This window comes from Pleuronectes platessa, unplaced genomic scaffold (assembly GCF_947347685.1).
Source record: "Pleuronectes platessa unplaced genomic scaffold, fPlePla1.1 scaffold_41, whole genome shotgun sequence".
Taxonomy (NCBI): domain Eukaryota; kingdom Metazoa; phylum Chordata; class Actinopteri; order Pleuronectiformes; family Pleuronectidae; genus Pleuronectes; species Pleuronectes platessa.
In genome coordinates this window covers 643,589-648,898 of record NW_026519166.1, presented here as the reverse complement: position 1 = coordinate 648,898, position 5,310 = coordinate 643,589, and positions in this window count along the sequence as shown.

Sequence of the window (5,310 nt, the reverse complement as noted above, 5' to 3'; positions counted from 1 at the left end):
GCACAGTTTTTTTATTAATTTGATTTAAAAAAAAAAATTGTAATTTGTTTTTAGTATTATTTTTATTCATGTGCGCAGCAGGATGTGCGCCGCAGGATGTGCGCCCCACAGAATTTGCGCCCCACAGGATGTGCAAGCACAGTTTTTTTATTAATTTGATTTAAATATTTTTTTTGTAAAAATGTTTTAATATTATTTTTTTTTATGTGCGCAGCACGATGTGCAAGCACAGTTTTTTTATTAATTTGATTTAAATATATTTTTTTGTAAAAATGTTTTAATATTATTTTTATTCATGTGCGCAGCAGGATGTGTGCCGCAGGATGTGCGCCCCACATAATTTGCGCCCCACAGGATGTGCAAGCACAGTTTTTTTATTAATTTGATTTAAAAAAAAAAAGTTGTAATTTGTTTTTAATATTATTTTTATTTATGTGCGCAGCAGGATGTGCGTGAGAAGGATGTGCGCCCGACAGAATTTGCGCCCCACAGGATGTGCAAGGACAGTTTTTTTATTAATTTGATTTATATACTTTTTTTTGTAAAAATGTTTTAATATTATTTTTATTTATGTGCGCAGCAGGATGTGCACCGCAGGATGTGCGCCCCACAGAATTTGCGCCCCACAGGATGTGCAAGCACAGTTTGTTTATTAATTTGATTTAAAAAAAAAAAATTGTAAATTGTTTTTAATATTATTTTTATTTATGTGCGCAGCAGGATGTGCGCCGCAGGATGTGCGCCCCACATAATTTGCGCCCCACAGGATGTGCAAGCACATTTTTTTTATTAATTTGATTTAAATATTTTTTTTTGTAAAAATGTTTTGATATTATTTTTATTCTTGTGCGCAGCAGGATTTGCGCCGCAGGATGTGCGCCCCACAGAATTTGCGCCCCACAGGATGTGCAAGGACAGTTTTTTTATTAATTTGATTTAAAAAAAACATTGTAATTTGTTTTTAATATTATTTTTATTTATGTGCGCAGCAGGATGTGCGCCGCAGGATGTGCGCCCCACAGAATTTGCGCCCCACAGGATGTGCAAGGACAGTTTTTTTATTAATTTGATTTAAAAAAAAAAATTGTAATTTGTTTTTAATATTATTTTTATTTATGTGCGCAGCAGGATGTGCGCCGCAGGATGTACGCCCCACAGAATTTGCGCCCCACAGGATGTGCAAGGACAGTTTTTTTATTAATTTGATTTAAATATTTTTTTTGTAAAAATGTTTTAATATTATTTTTATTTATGTGCGCAGCAGGATGTGCGCCGCAGGATGTGCGCCCCACAGGATGTGCAAGCACAGTTTTTTTATTAATTTGATTTAAATATTTTTTTTTGTAAAAATGTTTTAACATTATTTTTATTTATATGCGCAGCAGGATGTGCGCCGCATGATTTGCGCCCCACATAATTTGCGCCCCACAGGATGTGCAAGCACAGTTTTTTTATTAATTTGATTTAAATAAATTTTTTTGTAAAAATGTTTTAATATTATTTTTATTTATGTGCGCAGCAGGATGTGCGCCGCAGGATGTGCGCCCCACATAATTTGCGCCCCACAGGATGTGCAAGCACAGTTTTTTTATTAGTTATATTTAAATATTTTTTTTTGTAAAAATGTTTTAATATTATTTTTATTTATGTGCGCAGCAGGATGTGCGCCCCACATAATTTGCGCCCCACTGGATGTGCAAGCACAGTTTTTTTATTAATTTGATTTAAAAAAAAAAATTGTAATTTGTTTTTAATATTATTTTTATTCATGTGCGCAGCAGGATGTGCGCCGCAGGATGTGCGCCCCACAGAATTTGCGCCCCACAGGATGTGCAAGCACAGTTTTTTTATTAATTTGATTTAAATATTTTTTTTGTAAAAATGTTTTAATATTATTTTTATTTATGTGCGCAGCAGGATGTGCGTGAGAAGGATGTGCGCCCGACAGAATTTGCGCCCCACAGGATGTGCAAGGACAGTTTTTTTATTAATTTGATTTAAATACTTTTTTTTGTAAAAATGTTTTAATATTATTTTTATTTATGTGCGCAGCAGGATGTGCACCGCAGGATGTGCGCCCCACATAATTTGCGCCCCACAGGATGTGCAAGCACAGTTTTTTTATTAATTTGATTTAAATATATATATTTTTTTAAATGTTTTAATATTATTTTTATTTATGTGCGTTGCAGGATGTGCGCCGCAGGATGTGCGCCCCACAGAATTTGCGCCCCACAGGATGTGCAAGCACAGTTTTTTTATTGATTTGATTTAAATATTTTTTTTTGTAAAAATGTTTTAGTATTTTTTTTATTTATGTGCGCAGCAGGATGTGTGCCGCAGGATGTGCGCCCCACAGAATTTGCGCCCCACAGGATGTGCAAGGACAGTTTTTTTATTAATTTGATTTAAATATTTTTTTTGTAAAAATGTTTTAATATTATTTTTATTCATGTGCGCAGCAGGATGTGCGCCCCACAGAATTTGCGCCCCACAGGATGTGCAAGCACAGTTTTTTTATTAATTTGATTTAAATATTTTTTTTTGTAAAAATGTTTTAATATTATTTTTATTTATGTGCGCAGCAGGATGTGCGCCGCAGGATGTGCGCCCCACAGAATTTGCGCCCCACAGGATGTGCAAGGACAGTTTTTTTATTAATTTGATTTAAGTATTTTTTTTTGTAAAAATGTTTTAATATTATTTTTATTTATGTGCGCAGCAGGATGTGCGCCGCAGGATGTGCGCCCCACAGAATTTGCGCCCCACAGGATGTGCAAGGACAGTTTTTTTATTAATTTGATTTAAGTATTTTTTTTTGTAAAAATGTTTTAATATTATTTTTATTCATGTGCGCAGCAGGATTTGCGCCGCAGGATGTGCGCCCCACAGAATTTGCGCCCCACAGGATGTGCAAGGACAGTTTTTTTATTAATTTGATTTAAATATTTTTTTTTGTAAAAATGTTTTAATATTATTTTTATTTATGTGCGCAGCAGGATGTGCGCCACAGGATGTGCGCCCCACAGAATTTGCGCCCCACAGGATGTGCAAGCACAGTTTTTTTATTAATTTGATTTAAAAAAAAAAAATTGCAAATTGTTTTTAATATTATTTTTATTTATTTGCGCAGCAGGATGTGCGCCGCAGGATGTGCGCCCCACATAAGTTGCGCCCCACAGGATGTGCAAGCACAGTTTTTTTATTAGTTATATTTAAATATTTTTTTTTGTAAAAATGTTTTAATATTATTTTTATTCATGTGCGCAGCAGGATTTGCGCCGCAGGATGTGCGCCCCACAGAATTTGCGCCCCACAGGATGTGAAAGGACAGTTTTTTTATTAATTTGATTTAAATATTTTTTTTTGTAAAAATGTTTTAATATTATTTTTATTTATGTGCGCAGCAGGATGTGCGCCACAGGATGTGCGCCCCACAGAATTTGCGCCCCACAGAATTTGCGCCCCACAGGATGTGCAAGCACAGTTTTTTTATTAATTTGATTTAAAAAAAAAAAATTGCAAATTGTTTTTAATATTATTTTTATTTATCTGCGCAGCAGGATGTGCGCCGCAGGATGTGCGCCCCACAGAATTTGCGCCCCTTAGGATGTGCAAGCACAGTTTTTTTATTAATTTGATTTTAAAAAAAAAACTTGTAAATTTGTTTCAATATTATTTTTATTTATGTGCGCAGCAGGATGTGCGCCCCACAGAATTTGCGCCCCACAGGATGTGCAAGCACAGTTTTTTTATTAGTTATATTTAAATATTTTTTTTTTGTAAAAATGTTTTAATATTATTTTGATTTATGTGCGCAGCAGGATGTGCGCCGCAGGATGTGCGCCCCACAGGATGTGCAAGCACAGTTTTTTTATTAATTTGATTTAAATATTTTTTTTGTAAAAATGTTTTAATATTATTTTCATTTATGTGCGCAGCAGGATGTGCGCCGCAGGATGTGCGCCCCACAGGATGTGCAAGCACAGTTTTTTTATTAATTTGATTTAAATATTTTTTTTTGTAAAAATGTTTTAATATTATTTTTATTTGATGTGCGCAGCAGGATGTGCGCTTCAGGATGTGCGCCCCACAGAATTTGCGCCCTACAGGATGTGCAAGCACAGTTTTTTTATTAATTTGATTTAAAAAAAGAAAATTGTAAAAAAAATTTAATTTAATTTTTATTAATTTGCGCAGCTGGATGTGCGCTGAAGGATGTGCGCCCCACAGAATTTGCGCCCCACAGGATGTGCAATCACATTTTTTTTATTAATTTGATTTAAAAAAAAAAAATTGTAAATTTTTTTTAATTTTATTTTTATTTATTTGCGCAGCAGGATGTGCGCTGCAGGATTTGCGCCCCACAGAATTTGCGCCCCACAGGATGTGCAAGCACAGTTTTTTTATTAATTTGATTTAAATATTTTTTTTTGTAAAAATGTTTTAATATTATTTGTATTAATGTGCGCAGCTGGATGTGCGCCGCAGGATGTGCGCCCCACAGAATTTGCGCCCCACAGGATGTGCAAGCACAGTTTTTTTATTAATTTGATTTAAATATTTTTTTTGTAAAAATGTTTTAATATTATTTTTATTTATGTGCGCAGCAGGATGTGCGCCGCAGGATGTGCGCCCCACAGGATGTGCAAGCACAGTTTTTTTATTAATTTGATTTAAATATTTTTTTTTGTAAAAATGTTTTAATATTATTTTTATTTATGTGCGCAGCAGGATGTTTGCCGCAGGATGTGCGCCCCACAAAATTTGAGCCCCACAGGATGTGCAAGGACAGTTTTTTTATTAATTTGATTTAAAAAAAAAAAATTGTAAATTGTTTTTAATATTATTTTTATTTATGTGCGCAGCAGGATGTGCGCCGCAGGATGTGCGCCCCACATAATTTGCGCCCCACAGGATGTGCAAGCACAGTTTTTTTATTAATTTGATTTAAATATTTTTTTTTGTAAAAATTTTTTAACATTATTTTTATTTATATGCGCAGCACGATGTGCGCCGCAGGATGTGCGCCGCAGGATGTGCGCCCCACAGAATTTGCGCCCCACAGGATCTGCAAGCACAGTTTTTTTATTAATTTGATTTAAATATTTTTTTTTGTAAAAATGTTTTAATATAATTTTAATTATGTACGCAGCAGGATGTGCGCCGCAGGATGTGCGCCCCACAGAATTAGCGCCCCACAGGATGTGCAAGCACATTTTTTTTATTAATTTGATTTAAAAAGAAAAAATTGTAAATTTTTTTTAATTTTATTTTTATTTATTTGCGCAGCTGGATGTGCGCCGCAGG